Consider the following 17,832-nt stretch of genomic DNA (forward strand, 5'->3'; position numbering starts at 1 on the left):
TCATTTTACTAATGTCATCTATTATTTTTGAATAATAATATGGCTCAGCATGGACAAGTGTGCATTCATTGCTCGATTCTTCCTGTAGCATCAGCTACTTTTATTCTATAGCATAGTAGTTAATATATATGGCCCCAGAGTTGTATCTGGGTTTAAAGCTCTACTCTGTCACTGCAGTCTTGAGCAGTAGGTTAACTTGCCTCAACTTGAGTTTTCTCCTCTCCAAAATGAGAGTAATCGTTCCGTCTCCCTTATAGTGCTATTGCGAGGAATGAATGGGGAGTAGGTATGTAACACACTTGGCTCAATGTCTGGCATAGGGTGCTCAACCTGCTTGGAACCTGGCCAGGAAAGAGAGGTATTATTTAGCAGTGGACTCAACAACTTCACATTTGGTGTCTTGGCAGAGGAAATCAAATAAATAAAAAGGAATAAAGATAGAAGTCAAAATAGCACCTATGTTAATTATAGAGGCCTTGCTGAGAGGCATATGTGAAAGCCAAATAAACTTTCTAACTAAACTCCAGAATAAGGCATATTTATCCATCCAGCCTCATACAGCACTCACTGTAGTCACATGCTCTCAGCAGTGTGGTCATGTGCTGTCTTCCTATAGTTCATGACTGAGAGAAGAGAGTGGAACTGGATATAATTTTTCATCCTTATAGTCTCAAAAGTGACTCCCTTCCAAAGACAGAGTGAAAAAGACACACTGAGAGACCCAGTTACATTCATTCAGCTATCTTTACAGGAAGGAGACAGAAGACATGGGGAGAAGCATTGTGGGATAAGTGCTCAATAAATGATGCTTGCTATCCTTATGAACTGACAAGGATGTATTTCTTTCTTTCTTTGGCCCAAAACATGAGAAATACATGAAAATTATTTGATGTCCTCTCTTTGTTTCTCTAATGTGAATATAATAATTTTTAAAATAAAAGTCAAAACTAAATTTTTGAAAAATATAGATGAGAAAATAAAAGAACTGAGGAAAATTAAGGTGTAGGAAGTAAATCTACTCCAGTACATCTAAAATACATGTAATATAGGATTCAGAAGTCTTTGCAATGTTAGAGCAGGAATAATAAATTGTAGATATATGAAGAAAGGACAGTGAGTTAAAAAAACATATTAACCTCTAGTGAAGTATCTAGACAGATAAATCACGATTTTATCTGAACTATAGACCCTGAAATGTAGTATTTTCATTTGCAGTATGTAAATTTCATTTATATATGTGATATTGCTTGATGTGAATATCTTTATTTGATTCTCAACATAAAACCGAGATGAGCTGCATGTTTATTAGTTTGTGACATTCTTATATATTCCTTTCTCACTACTCTCTGCTTATACATCACGCTAATACCTCTATTTCTTACTGTCTCTACCTATCGATAAGCAATAAATGGTAATGGTAAAGCTATAAAATGGTATTTTATAGTATTTAAAATTTTATTTCTAGATCACAGATAGTAGTCTGTAAGAGCGAAGAACACATGTGAAACAGAAAAAGTTTATCAAATATCAGCTGATGAATAGGTAACAATGTTCTTAAACTAAAGGTTATGAAAATTTAATGAATTAGAGATTCATGAGATACAAGAAGAGGATATATGAACATTTATTTTGGAGAATTATATGACGTGCAGTCGTGATTTATTTCACCAAATTTTTAAACATTTGATATATAATATGACACTATATTTTATTAAATTGTGTTATAGGTCTCTCCAATAGATGGGCCATCTCAAGTAGAAGAGACTCACTCATTTTTTTTGCATTCCTGGTGTCTTGCATAGTGCCCACCACATGACAGTTTCCCAAATATTTGTTGAATGGATATTTGCTGGAAATACTAGGCATTGGTTAGATAAATAACCTCAAGTTAAAAATATCAGTGCCAGCAGGGAGGTTTTTTTCTTATTTACTAATGGTTACTTAATCGTTAGACATTATTTGTATATGATAGCATATATGTTTAATAACATATCCTTCAAGCAGTCTTTCTTCCAACATTACTTTTTATGCCTACCAGAGTCCTATGCTTATGACACATCAGGTTTTATACCTTAGAAGAGCACATTCACATTTTTTTCACCAATTTTCAAAATCGCCCTCTGGCTTTCACTCAAATTTAGGTAATTTGGAGGAGGAAAGATCTAAAAACCTGTCAAACATAATTATAGACTGCAGCAGTCCTCCCAGTAATGGGATTGGTTCAGTGGTTATTTTCGAAACACGCCTGCACTAATATACAGTGCTTGAGTTCTTCAAGTACTTCAAGATATTTGCTTTTTATGAACATGGGCGAAATTGTCCCCCTTATGTTTTATATTAGATGAGCACAAAGTTACTGACTGAAAGCCAGAAGGATGTGAGATTCTAATTACGATTCAAAGACTCTCCACATACATTTAAATAAATGCCGTAGCCCCTTCTTTACTACTTACTCCAGATTCCCCCAAGATCCCCCTGAAAAATAGTGCTGCTATTGGAGCCATTTTTTGCCAACTCCTTTGTAAAATGAGAGAAAGATTCAATTGCAAATCATGATTATTTCATGATGTGTTCACAAATGTTTTAGTGTCATAATATGATGATTTCATGATGTTATATTATTATTTCCAGTTCCAACTTGAGTGTTTATTATCAGGCACTTAAATCCGGGACATACCATAACATTAATGGCTTTTGCAATAAAAAACATGTGCAAAATAGTCCATATTGGAGGAGGCTACATATCTGGAACATGGTTTTATATTTTTTTCCTGTTTAAAATTTCTGATTTTCCCCTTTCTTCTCTTTTGTTTTTATGTCGTTTGCACGAGTTAGAATTATAAGGTTCAAAGACAACTTGCATCCTGACAGGATCACACCTAATTCATTTAGGGGGGAGACCTGTTGATGCCATTTTTAAATACCTTTAGGATCCTCAAGATAGAGTCCAGCATTATATTTTCCAGTGATGAAAGCTATTTTACACTGGCAATATTATCTTGCATGCCTTTCTTCTCACTTCTGTATAGCCTGGAAAATTTGGTGCATTGCTAGACTTTCTAGCTAGTATTAACACATATTACTATTGGAAGGTTGTCTTTTTTTTTTCTATGTGGAGCTTATAATTTTTAAGTATTGAAACAGCTTTATTTGTATAAAGTGCATGTTATTAAAATTTAGGGAGCATTAGGAGGAAGTGTTACATAACTCTAGAAAGAAAAAACGAAGGATATTCTACCTTTTTTTTATATTTAATACTGTGATTGAATTGTTAAATATGTAGAGAAAAGAATAAAATTGAAGAATTCTAAAATCAGCAATTGCAAGGAAATTTTGGTAACTTAACTCAAAGGTTAGCTAAGGTTCACATAGGTGGAGTGGGTTGTAATGTAGAGAAGTATGTTTGAAGGGTGCTGAAACACATCCAGACTGAGATTTAGCTCTGCCGTTTCCCCTGATGTGTGTTTCTCACATTACTTAGCCCTTGAGATTAAGGCACTGATGATTTCTAATGAAACATATAAATCAGGGAAAGGATATATGTCGAGTAATTATGAATCATTAATACCATTTTCTGTTATTTATCAAAATAGCTAGTCAGAGAAAGAGCAAAGCAAAGAAGGAATTATCATTGAGGAGGAAAAGAATTCACAACATAGTTGAGTATTCTGTTCTGAAGCTCTTCCTATTTGACGTGCTTAATGGATAACGTCCAAAAGCAAAACACTGTCCTGTGTGCACAACCACAGTTGTGTTCAGCTGCTTCCTGCCTCTTCGCTGTGATTTATTCCATCCTTGCTTGGAAAGGTGGTAGAGTGTAGTGTTTCTTATCCTGGCTCTGGAACTAGATGGCTTAGGCTTGAACCCTAGCTCTGTCACTTTTTAGCTGTGAGTCCTTGGTAAATCACTTAAACTCTTTAGGGTGCAGATTTCTTATTGGTAAAATAGGCATAGTAATTGCACCTTTCTCATGCATTTATCGAGAGGATTAAATGAGTTAATCCATGTAACATATTGCAATTCAATAAGTCTCAACCAATAGTTGCTATTATTATTTCATCATATTCCATGGAAGAATAGAAACTGGAATGTAGGTCAGAGAGATTAATATTATGTTTCATACCATATCAGTATAATATAGTGTCAGCTATAAAATGCAATTGCTTTATAAGTAGTAAATGTGGTACCAGAATTTAGCAGAAGTAAATTCTAGTGTAAAATCACTTTCACTGCCCTAAGCATCACTGGGTTTTATGTTGGAATTTCTGAATGAGTATTTTTTACTCCTAAAGTTCTCTAGCTTTTTAAATTTTGGTGTTGGGTATAATATGTTTACATTCATGACACGAAGTCTCTTGTTAAAAAAAAAAAAAGGGATAAAGAAAAAGAATATCTTCCTCCTTCCTTGCCCTCCTGACAAGACTGTCTCTTCAGCTCAGACAAATTTGGTATAGGGTCACGAGGAGAAAAGAGGCTGTGATTTTTTTTTTTTTTTTGTATTTGCCCAATCCCTATGTGAAAGAGTGATAGGAGACCTTTAGCCCACATTGCTGGTAGTCTTTCAACCTTTATATCCATAAGTGTTACTCCCAAATTTTCCAAAATAATAACATTTAAAAAAAGGAAGACTGTTCAAACACTGAATTATCTGTGAGCCTCAGCCAAGTTACACCAGCTGCACTGGCTTGGTTCCTACATCTGGGCTCCAAGGAGGGTAACAAAAAAATCTCCATAACAGTATTTTAAGGATTTTGGCAATACACAGGACAGGGGAATTAAAAAAGAATTCTTTTCTGAAAACAGAATCGGTGGAAAACAACTCTGTTTGCTCACCACAGTTCACCAAACAATCTAATGGCCATCCGTTAGTACAAACAAGTGTATCCGAGCGCTGTCCAAAGCCACCAGGTTCCGCTAGTAAAGGCCAGTGGGCTCAGTGACTGAGTCCTGGGAATTACGAGCAGCAGTAGACTTAATAAGAACGCAAAGCGTAAAATGAGTTCCCCACACTACTATTTTTTAGCCTAATGGGTGATATTTCCCAGCGCCCAGTATGATGTAGGATGTGTATATGCCTGCAGGGAAGCTTTAACTTGCTTTATTCCTGACTTTCTTTTCCCTTCCTTTAAATCATTAAGTATGGCTGATTAGTTTCTTTCCTTGGTTCTTTATGGAGTTTTATTTCTTATTGTATTGCTACATCTATTTTGTAGGAAAAAAAAAGAGAGAAAGGGTTTATCAGAGTTGTACTCTATGCTATGTAGAAAAGACTCTTTAAAAGCAAACTAAGAGTTTAGGACTTTTAACTAATTGGTAAAATTGAAGAGAAGAAGATTGTAAAACAGCATGAGAAAGACCTCAATCTAGTGATTTATTTATTTATTTTTTACTTAGAAAGGGCAGATAAGCATTATTATTCATATGTGGTTATTGTTAAATTCTCATTTTAATATGGTGCTTTGTTGCTCTATTTCAAGAACAAATTCAATAGACCTTGATCTTGCAATTAAGTTTATAATCTAAAGGATATCAAATAACAGAAAATAGGCAAAGCAGAATGCCACATTAAAGTATTGTTCACTGTATTCAACACATTTAGAAAACTTGGAAAAATAAAACTTAGATGTTAGGTTATAAGTCATCTGAGATAACTATTTGAATTCAATGTAGATGCAAAAGGCTTATGGGAGAATATGAAGATGAAGAGGTCTTCCTGATTCAGGACACATGGGAAAAAGGACCAGGAAAAAGCGGGGGAAATTACTTTCTACTACATGAAAATGCTGAGCATGGTGCCTGCCAGAAAAAGATGTAATAAGTTGTGGATGGGGCACTTCACAGAAGCCTCTTTCTAGTCAGCCCAGTGGTGCAATGAGGAGGGAAGTAAAGTTCAGAAGTAGCTTTCTTACAAGATGTTTTATAAGTGTTATGCAATTGGATTATATAACTGTGGCAAACAAGAAATCATAAATCTGGAATTCAGTCTTGGTTCCAGGTGACATTTCTTAAGTGAAACTTTATTATAACAATAGCAAAGATGGTCATATGTTAATATTTCCCCCATTTACTTTTCTCCAGAGTAAAGGGGAACATAAAACAGCAAACTCACAGTTCTATGCTTCTGTGACCTAGCACATTTCTTACTATGTGAAGGTTGTTTAGACTAGTGAATTCATTGTACCACAAGGAGGAAAAAGGGAGGCTAAAGAAACATGCATACAACTTATGCATGTTCTGTTTCCTGGATCAACAAACACCTTGTGTGATACTTGTTTGCTATCATGGTAGTAACATGAAATCAAAGAACTAGCCTTCTAAATTAGAGAGGGATGATTTTAATGCTATCTATAAGCAGGAATAGCATCTCAGACTAGAGGAATAGTTCATTCATTCATTCATTTTCATCTCACTCATTCATACCAGTTCCCAAACCTGGAATTGGCCTTTGAGGTCTGGCCTATTTCGAAATATTACAGGGAATTTTCTGGTCAGGCCGGGAATTTGTTTTCTCGATCAAAATTAATAGGGATCATTCAAGCAGCTTTTCTATCTCTTCTATGTATATTTTTTAGGCCAATCAGAAAGTATCTTTTGCTGTTTTGCTATTTGAATTTATTTACTTTCTGGCAGAATAAATGCACTGTTGTCGTTCTATTATTCTTTGATGTGTAACAAACTCAACATAATCTTAATAGCATTAAAGAACAAAGAATATTGTTCTAGGGGTTGAGTAGGCTCAGGTTGGTGGTTCTTATTCAGAATCTCCCATAGGGTGGTAATCAAATGGTAGCTGGGTCTGGACCCATTTTGAAAGCTTCCTCCCTCACATGCCTGGCACCTGGGCTGGGAACAGTTGGAGTTCCTTGGGCATAGCTCTCTCTTTAGATGCTCTCTATGTGATCTCTCCATCAAGGCATGTGTAGAGTAGACATGGCAAGTCAATACTTCTAGGTGTGAGACCTGAGAGAAAGAGCCAGACAGCAGTTATATTACCTTCTGTGACCTAGACTTAGTCTTGGAAATTAAGCAATTATATTTCCTCAGCAATTTACTTATTAGAAGCAAATAACTAAGTTCAACCCATCTTCAAAGGAGCAGAATTAGACTCCATCTCTTGAGAGAGGAGTGTCAAAGAATTTTTGTCGTCCACAGATTTCATTAGTCTGTTTTCCTGACTATTCTTCAGAGATGTTAATACTTTGTCTAAATCACTACCACAGCCATCATATTTCTTCATTTCCATTATGAATATTTTATTAAGCATCTAATAGCACATGTAAATGTTCTGGGAATGCAGAAGACACAGTTCAGGAATAAACGCACAGGTGCTATTTTTGCCTTTTAGAGGTGCACCATCTGTGGCAGACAACACAAAATAAAACACTGATCAAGGCAAATAATCAATATTCGACAAGTATTCATTGAAGATCCGTTAGGTGTCAGACACTGTCCTAAGCTTTAGGAATACAGAGATGAATAAAACTTATGCACTGCATTCCATGCAATCATGATCTAATTGTGTGATGATCATAACGAAGCAGTTTAATTAAAGGGTATGCACTATTTCACTATGTACACTTTCCTCAAGATCTTTAGCAACTTCCACCCAATTTGATACCATTGGGTATCAAATACAGTGATATCCAATGGCCAAATCTGTGCCCCTCTTCTTAGTCCACCTCACAGCAATCAGTATTTGACACAGTTAACCTTCGTGATACACATTCAACTGATTTCTTGGACATCATTTTCTTCGTTATCTTCTTTACAACCTTCTCTTCCTTATTCTCCTTTGCCTCCTTCTTTTTCTCTTAATGTTGAGTGTCCCAGGGCTCAGTCCTGGATTCTCCTCTCTTCTCTCTATATATCCTTTACTTGCTATCTCATGGCTTTTAATGATATCTATATAGACGAGTGATTCCCAAATTCATTTTTATAACCCTTTCCATCACATAGGCTTCTTAGTAATCTTTCCAACTGACTATTGCCTTCGACTGCCTACTGGACAAACAAAACAGTCCAAGTTTAGCAGATCAAAAACAGAATGTCTGATTTACCCAAACACTCAAATTCACTTCTTTCTGGTGTTTCTATCTGAATTAAAAAGAGACCTCCATCTACCTCTCATGCAAAATGCCTGTAAGTCATTCTTGATGACTCTCTTTTCTCCTAATCACCATGTAAAATCTATTAGCAATCTTTTTGGTACTACAGTCAAAATTTATCACGATCAGTACAATCAGTACACTGTTTCATACTAATTCTCTTGCTGCAGGCATCATCTACTCAATATGTACACCACCTAGAACATAGTAGATGTGCAATAAGAGTAAATAAATACATGCATGAAGTACAAGAATAACATAAGGATAGTGTTTGTTCTCACCATATATGGACATGGTATTGTGAAGTAGGGAAGGTTATAGGATGAAAATTCCAGGTAAAGTAGGATTAAGGAAGCAATCTAGTCTCCTTTGATCAATACCTGAGGGCTGGGGTAGCTGTCCAAATGCCAAAAGGAATCGTTCAATATAAACCCTCAACTTGAAAGGTCGTAAAGACATGTTCTGCTATAAAACAGGTCTTTTCAAAAAGTTGCAGGAAAACTAGGAAAGTTGATGTTAACAGTTATGAGTTTTTTGTTTGTTTGTTTACTGTTTATCCTGCCCTATCTCTCCTTATTGTGAATTTCATTCTGATAAGATAAAAGTTATTTTCCTTCCTTCTTGGGTGTTTTGGAGAAACATTATTTTTACTCTCACTTGCCAGAGAAAATGCTTCTTTTTCCTCCAGAAAGTAAATATGGTTTTTAGCTTTAAAATGTCTTTTTAGAAAAATTCCCTGGAAGTTTAGTACACTTGTACCAAAAAAGCAAATATCTTTATGTATCTTGTCACTTACATAGGAAATAATAAAACTCCCTCATTTCTTAGAAGCCTATGACTTGGTGTTCAATATTAAAAATTTTATTTTGAAGGAAATTGTGTATCCAAATTACTTTTATTTTCTGCATAGTGCTACAATCAATTTTCAAGCTGTACTATTAAAACATTTTTTTCTCCTTTTAAAACCTTTCTTCATTTTACTTCATTTTCCTGGTTTGAGACATTTTAGCTGCGCTTTGCTTTGATTACCAGGTTGGAGCTTTCAGGAGTACTTTACAAAGGTATTAAAATTAGCTGGAGAGCAAGGTTTGTCTGAGTTAAAAAGGTTCTTTTAATTAGCCTCCCCCAAGTGACCTACTCAAATTGCTTAAAAAAAAAAAAAAAAAAAAAAAAAGTTCTGGGCACACCTGGCAACTATCTGATTGGAAACAGTTCCTCTTCGGGAGTGCCTGTCGGGAAGGTTAGTCCTGGGGCTGATTGCTCAACCTTTTTTCTTCTGAACAGCTCCTGTGCTTCTTATCTGAAGTAAATTCTTACCAAATTAGGGAAGGTTAAATGAGGTGAAGGAAGGTGGTTTAGTGATGGCAGAAAGAAACAGAACGTCTTTAAATCCTCCCCCAAAACTCATCATTTAATCTCTTTCTTCTTCCATAGATGTCATAACAAAAGTAATAATAGCATCAGCCACTGAAAATCATTCTGTTAAGTAGTTACTATTATATACACATTCTGTAACTAAAGAACTCAAGGTTCAGGTTAGAGATGTAATTTCATCAAAGTAAACAACTGGGAAACAGTAGAACTGAACTTTTAACTCTAGTCTGTTTGACTCTTAAGTCCACTGAAACAAATAGGGCCCTTATTTCTTCTTCCCCTTGTTCTCATCCTTCTTTATCATGACAGAGCCCACACCTAGACCCTGTTTTTCTTTCAGAAGTCTTTAGGGGCATAGGACAGAGTCATTTTGCTTTCTAATGGGTTTTAGGTAAGCCATCTAAATACAGAATATGCTAAGGACAGGCCTGGCTACCCAATTATCGTCTCCTTTTAGCTTTGGCTAGAGAGAAATCTCCAGAGCGAGTGTTAAACTTGGTCACCCACGCTACTTCCTTTCTTGGCTGAGAGTCAGACAGAGCAAATTTTGGACCCGGCATAAAGTTCTTATTCAGGAAATAATAACTGCCACAACCCAAGCACTCAGTGCCTCAGCTTTGAAACTGAGTTCATGATCATTGCCCAATTTTATTGGCTTTGATAGGGTGTGGGCTTGGCTTCAAAATAAACATACCAGTTTTTCTGCTGTATTAGTAATTTATGGAATACTGCCTTTAAATTATAGTAGCAACTCTACAAATTAGTAACTCTTATGTGGAGTTTCTTTTTAAATTGAACTCTTCCCCCAAATATTTAACAAATCTAAATGAAAGAAACATCATTCACAGAATAATGGTTCTCTATCAACTATATCTTCATATTTTTTTAAAGAGTGATATTCTCTGGGAAACTTTTAAAAGTAGTTCCTTTGGAGGATGATTTGGTTCAAGTACTGTATTTATCTCCTGTCTATTTTGTTGTCACTCCTGACATATTGTTAAGATATGTGATGTTAAATTCTTGAAAAAATAAGTTTTGATTCTTGATGAGTCTTAAACAAAGTACAATACTTTGTAATATATTGAATAATTGCAAAAATTAAGATGGAGCAATGTGAATATACATATATTTGAAAAACAACAAATAAAAACATCTAAAATTTCAAAATTGAGAGAATTAAAACTGCGGTTATTTGAAAATAAAATATGTTGAGAAGTCCATCATTCAAATATAGTTTACGTATTAACTCTAAGCACTAGTAGATGCCTCTATACACATAATTATGCCTTGAAGGAATGGAGGAATTAATATCCAACACTAGCTCTACTTTTCCATGATACACCCACAAAATAAATTTTGTTTCTTCCTCGTTGGCCTCAATGATCTCTCTCATTTCTAAAATCATAATTCTTCTGCTTATTATATGCCTGCATTCCTTCATTTCCTGACCCCTAAGAATAAATCAAATCTCTATTATTACATTTACTCCATAATGATCTTACATTTCACAATGATATATTTACCTATAATTATATATTTTTACAGCTTGATTGTATAACAATGATCCCTTGTACTGTGAGCTCTACGTGGCCAGTAATCATATGCATTTTGTTCACTAATTTATCCTCATCTCTAAGGACAACGTTAACATAGTAGGTGCTCAATAAACACTTGTTAAATAGGGACATGGCTCTTCCTGGCTGTCCTAGCAACATGGGGGTGGAGAACAGGCTGCTGCAGTAAAACCTTTAAGCTGTCAGCTGCTCCAGAGCAGGCAAAAAAAGCTACTGGTGTTGAGCTGCACCTACTCACATTTTGAAAATCTTCATCCTGTTTAAAGGACTGACTTGTAAGTTTATTCTCCGAAACTTGTATTTTAGAATAAATCACAGTCCTCTCTATGGATCTTTCTGAAGATGAAACATATTTGCAAAAAGTATCAGAGCAAAATAATAACTATCTGTGAATGATAAAAATTTAAAATGAGATGGAATAAAATGACGTAGATGACAGAGGCTTTGTTTATTCCTCTTGTGACCAAATCAAAGTTGTGACAGAAACATAGAACAAACAGCAAGGAAAGTTACCTGGGATCTAGATGAACAAGCCATACATCTAGGGAGAGTAATAATCAACCTGCAATGGTAGAAAGTAGAAAGGAGCAAGGACACAAAGCTGCCTAGTCCCCAGTGGCTGAGTGGGACAGAGACTATGCCAGGGGCAGCCGGCAGCTGCAGATGCCTCTTCAAGGGGCGGTGTTAGTGAGTGGACTTTTGCAGTGATGGACTTGTTCGCTCTGAGCACCAGTGCTAGATTGGCTGCACCAGGGGCACCAGGGACTTATAGGGGAACACTGAGTTGTTGTAATGAGGGCCTGAGATGAGGCGCTCTCCAGGGCAGAAGTACTTGTGTTATCCATTGTTCCTCTGTTGAGCCATCCCCGTCTCCCAGTGAGCAGACTCAGCACTGCCATAGCTGAGACGTCATCAAGCTGTATAACGGAGGTCACTCTGCCCAGAGGATTCCCTGAAACTCTGCCTCCCCCATCTTGGGGCCCCACCCAAGCCACATCCAGGCATGTCTTTGGTGACTCCGGTGCTCATTGCTGAGCCATCTCCAAGACTCACACTGGTGACAGCTGGCCTAGGCTTCTGGCATAGCCTCTTCAGACAACTATAAGCACAACATCTGTGGATTGCTTGCTGAATCTTAACAGGTGGCCTTGAAGGGACACAGGATGGGACTAAACTTGGCCTGCATCTGAATCCTCTCAGGACTGTGCTACCTACTACACAAAGCCGTGCTAATAAGACCGGGAGCTTAGGAACTTCACTTAGTATATAGAAACAGACTCAGAAAGGCAGCCAAAATGGGAAGACAAAGAAGCAGAAACCATATGAGAGAACAGAACAGAGATCCAAGAATAATGGAGTCAAACAATCGAATAGATGCAGAGTTCAAAACGCTGATCATAAAGATGCTCAATGAACTTATGGGAAATGTAGATGAATTCAGTGAGAACTTTAACAAAAGATTAAAAACACAAAAATGGAAATGAAAATTATAAAATTACCAGTCAGAAATGAAGAACACATTATCTGAGATGAAGAGTATATTAGAGGGAATCAACAGAATGGATAAAGAAGAGGATTTGACCACCAATGTAGAGGATGGGGAAGCCAAGGATGCTCAATTAGAATGGCAAGAAAATAGAAGCCAAGGCTATAATAATAATTTAAGGAGCATATGGGACACAATTAAATGTAAAAATATCTATATTATAGGGTTAACTAAAGGAAAACAAGAAATGAAGAGCTATTTGAAGAAATAGTGATGGAAATCTTACCTCATCTGGTGAAAGAAATAGACATACAACCCCAGGAAGTTCAGAGAGTCCCAAAAAAGATGAATTCAAAGAGACCCACAACAAGATACATCATAATTAAGATGCCAAAGGTTAAATACAAAGAGAGAATCTTAAAAGCAGCAAGAGAAAGCAGTTAGTTACCTATAAGAAAGCACACATAGGACTGGCAGGTGATTTCTCAAAAGAAACTATGCAGGACAGAAAGGTTTGGCACAAAATATTTGATGTGATGAAGACCCAAGGTCTACAACCAAGAATACTTTATCCAGCAAAGCTATCATTTAGAGTTGAAAGACAGATGAAGAGCTTCCCAGACAAAAATAAGCTAAAGGAATTCATCACAACCTAGCCAGTATTACAGGAAATGTTGGAGGGACTGCTTTATGAAGAAAAAAAACAGGTATCAAAAACGGGAATAAAGAATGGTAATAACTACATTCCTATCAACAAATACCTCGAATGGAAAAGAGTTAAGTGCTCCAACAACAGGATAGAGTGGCTGAGTGGATAAGAAAACAAGGCCACTGCATATGCTGCCTACATGAGACTTGCTTCAGATTAAAAGACACACACAGACTAAAAGGAAGGAGATGGAAAAAAATATTGCCTTGATGGACCTAGAGGGTAGTATGCTGAATGAAATGGGTCAGATCAAGGAAGAAAGATATCACACGATTCCATGTATATGTGAAATCTAAAGAACAAAATAAACAATAACAACAAAAGTGGAAATAAACTCACAGGTAACAGAGAATATTTTGAGGGCTACTAGATGGAAAGGGAGTTGGGAGATGGCAAAAAAAGGACAAAGGTATTAAGAAGTACAAATGAATAGTTACAAAATAGTGGGGATATAAAGTGTAGTATAAAGAAAATAGTTAATAATATAATAAATATGTAAGTGGGATGAAGGATACTAGATTTAGTGGGGTAATCACTGCAAATTATGTGGATCTCTGAGCACCATGCTGTACAACTGAAATTAATATATTACTGTATGCCAACTCTAATTGAAAAAAACCTCATCGAATTGTCCAATGTAAATATGAGCAACTATTTGTCTGTTATATTTCGATAAAGCCAGAAAAAGAATTAAAATAAAATTAAAAAAAAAAAACAAAAACAAAACTCTTCTTAAATAAATCAATTAACCAATGAAGGAAAGAATGTAGTTATGGTTTGTTTATTTTTATTACCTCCTACTAGACTGTGAATACAATGTATTTCAAAAATTAATTAAACAAATACTTAGTGACCACCTACTATGTTTCAGACACCGTTTTAGGCTCTAATAATAAAGTAATAAATTCAATCATATGTAGCTCCTATCCTCATGTAGTTCATAGATGTGGAGTTGGGGTGGAGACATAGATATTAAGGGATCTTGTAAATAAATATTATGCAGACAATGATTGAAACTATAAAGAAAAAGCATAGGGCTGTATACGAGAGAATAGTGGAAGGTCTGCTTCAGATTCCAGGGTCGAGGTGACTTTTCTTTAGCACATTTCATATAAGTTGATATTTTTGTGATATTTTTATGTATAGTTTTTATACCTTGTATATCTAACTTATATGAATATAGAGATAACAGAGTATACCTCTTTGACTTCTGCAGAGCTTAAAATTCAGTGCTGTATATATGAAAAGCACTCATTACATTTTTAGCAATTGGTTGGAAATATAGTCTTTTCAAATTCTTAAAAACTTAAGGCGTAAGTAAGAGGCTAGAGAAATTTCTGCTTGTAGACTGCTAATAGCTGAGCTTGGTGAGTAATCCAAGTCACAGGAGATTATTTTAAAACCAAATCTCTTAGGACCTAAGGATAGCTTCACTGGATTTATTTCAAGTCAGCACATTACCCGTTGTCTAAATGAACTGTGTTATTTCCTGTTCTTGATGTTCATAAACTCTTAAAAGCAGTAACTATTCTCCTATGTTAATTTCAAGAGACTCTTGAAAATAGAATCTTTTGGAGTTTTCTTTAAGAGAACTGTATTTTAGAGAAGGGTTGATATAAGAAACTGAAAATAATCATTTGTTAGATTTTCTTTCCTTCTTTCTGTATCATGTGTTCAGCTGAAATTTACTTCTAGACACACTGGCCAAGACCAATACTAGTTCCAGAGAAATAAGAACATAATGATAAAAAGAGTTGATTAGAAGGTAAGAGATTCTGGATGGAGAAATCAGGGACGGGTTTTTCTGTACAGAATTAATCCTTTGTCTGCCTGTCTTGGGAAAAGGAATATATTTCACCACCCCTTTAGTCATATCTAGATTCTGTTGCTATAGTGTAAATATGTTTTAAGTAGTTAATAGGAATAAAATAGCTTGCGGTTCTGGTTCTTTATTTTCCTTTTGTAGTTTAAGTGCCTGGATATTGAGAAATTTGCATCTCATTAGCTGGTCAACAAAGACTGAAGTCCACAAAGATTTTGCATTCTTCTTGAAATTAAGGTTATTAGACCTTTTTTTCTTTGGAAGGTTTAATTGGATAGCGATTTGTAATATTATTGCTTACAAATATAGTAATGTAGGATATACACATAAATATTTATTAATGTATTATTTATTAACTGTAATTTCTCTACTAGAAAAATCAGAGTGAAAACATTTCTCTGGGTATTTCGAATGCTGTAAGATGGGGGAAAATTTTTTATTCTCAAGGTTGGGAATAGATATCAGCAATTCCGGATAGACGTCTAAATCCAGATGACCTAGTTATTTTATTTCAGGGCAACGGACAGATGGTGAGTGTTTTCTGTCTCTCTGGCATTAATGTACACTCTGTCACCATCAGACTTAACGGTGGCAGATGGCAGTTGTATTTGCAAACATTCAGTTCTCTCCCTTAGTTCTTCCCTTAGGACTGAGAAAGGTCCGGCCATGACTTATAGCTGAGTCACACTGTGGCCACCTCTCCACAGAATTTCAAACCACCGGAAGCCCTTAGTAATGTTGGCTTTCCGGTTCATTCATGGCAAGAAGCACAGCTGGGTCTCTTCAAAGGCTTGTGGTAGATATTATGGTCTCAGTGTTAAATTGCTCAGGTTCAGTGGCACTCCAGGTCCAGCTTGAGCATTTCTATGGAATAGCTGTTTTTTTCTTACTCCCTTGTAGAGCAGTGCTTGGTTATACAAAGGCAGCCTTTCTTGGTCTCTGATGGATTTTCTGGATAGAAAAGCAACCAGCCATATTTAGCAGAGTTTTGTCCAGCAATGAACAACTTAACTCCCTTGTTGATCTTTATAGAATCAAAGCATCACTGTGAATAAAAAAAAAATTAAGTAAGATCTCCCTTTTCGAGAATCAAGTGAGAATATGTTACAGATGTGCTTGTATTTGTATTTCTACAAAGAACTTATTGACATTCTAATTGCTGCACATCTAGAATAAGACTAATGCTTAATTTATGTACCAACTCTCTCTAAAATCATCCTAGTAGAGTCAATTGAGACTGTAAAAATGCTGTCCTGGGAGATTAAGAAAGTTTCAGAGAACCTAAAAGCTATCCTATGTTTTATAGGAATTTATAGCGTTAAGCAAGTAATACAAGTAAAAAAATATAAGTAAGGGATTTATTAAACCATTTGTTCCTGTTTTAAGTGCACAAACTTTTTTAGTATGCAGGATGTTAAAGATTTAACTTTTTAAGTATCCCCTTTCAATTTTTTAAAGACTTTATTATTATTTTTTTAATGCAGTTTTAGGTCCATAGCAAAATTGAGAAGAAACTGCAGAGATTTCCCATATAACCCCTGCTCCGACACATGCATAGCTTCACCCATTATCAACATCTCCCATCGGTGTGGTATATTTGTTAAAATAGGTGAACCTACATTGACACGTGGTAATCACCCAAAGTCTGTCATTTACATAGAGTTCACTCTTGGTGGTGTACATTTTATGGGCTTGGACAAATGTATCTATCTATATCATACCGAGTATTTTCACTGCCCTAAAAATCCTCTCCGTTCTTCCTAGTCACTTCTCCCTCACTCCTAATCCCTGGCAATCACTGATTTTTTTAGAGTCTCCATAGTTTTGCTTTTTCCAGAATGTCACATGCTTGGCATCATACAGTATGTAGACTTTTCAGATTGATTTCTTGGACCCTTTCAACTTTGATAATTCTTATTCCTGAACTGATCATAGATATGCAAAGTCCAATCGAGAAATATGTGATTTATAATATAAATTGCATGTGTTTCATAATGTAAATTTGCTATCGTCAGAGCTATAAACCATGCCAGAAAAGACTTTTTGTAATTTATCTCTGAGTTAGGAATTGGAGAATAAGCAACTTTAGTGGTTTATTATTTATTGCCACCTGAAATATGTATTTAGTATAAAATTCTTTTGATATTATTCATGGTGACTATTTACTAGATGATATAAAATGCTTAATAGTAAGCCAAAGTCTCTTTGGGGCTCAGGCCTTGCATTGTTGATGAGTGATACACAACTATTTTAGTAGTTCAAATAGTAGTTGCCTCATTGGTTACATTGCTTAGGGTACATTATAGTCTGTGTATTAGCTTTCAAGAACAAATAGTTGCCTTAAATGTGTTGGCAGTATATCAAGATAATTTAGAACATAGTGATGAGATTTAAAAAATGAGGAACACAGGATATATAATTGAGAGCAGACAGTCTTTTTAAGGTTTAGGCTCATAAATATATTGATTAGCATATAATATATTTAAAAGAATGATAGAATAATCTAATCTGATAGATGATTTCTTTATTTCTAGTGATTCTTAAATATCTTTTTAAAATTAAGCTAGGAAACTAGCAAGTGCATCTGGGTTGCTTTTACACATATTTGACTTGCTATTGGCCTATAATATTCCTTTAAGCAGAATTTTGATAGGAGATCTCTGAAAAAACTAAATTTAAAGGAAAATTCAGCTTAGATGACTTGTTAAATACAAATACAGAATGCCCTATAGTTTAATGATTGCTGAAGACTATAACTTAAA

This window comes from Pteropus medius, unplaced genomic scaffold, assembly GCF_902729225.1.
Source record: "Pteropus medius unplaced genomic scaffold, Ma_sr-lr_union100, whole genome shotgun sequence".
Classification (NCBI taxonomy): domain Eukaryota; kingdom Metazoa; phylum Chordata; class Mammalia; order Chiroptera; family Pteropodidae; genus Pteropus; species Pteropus medius.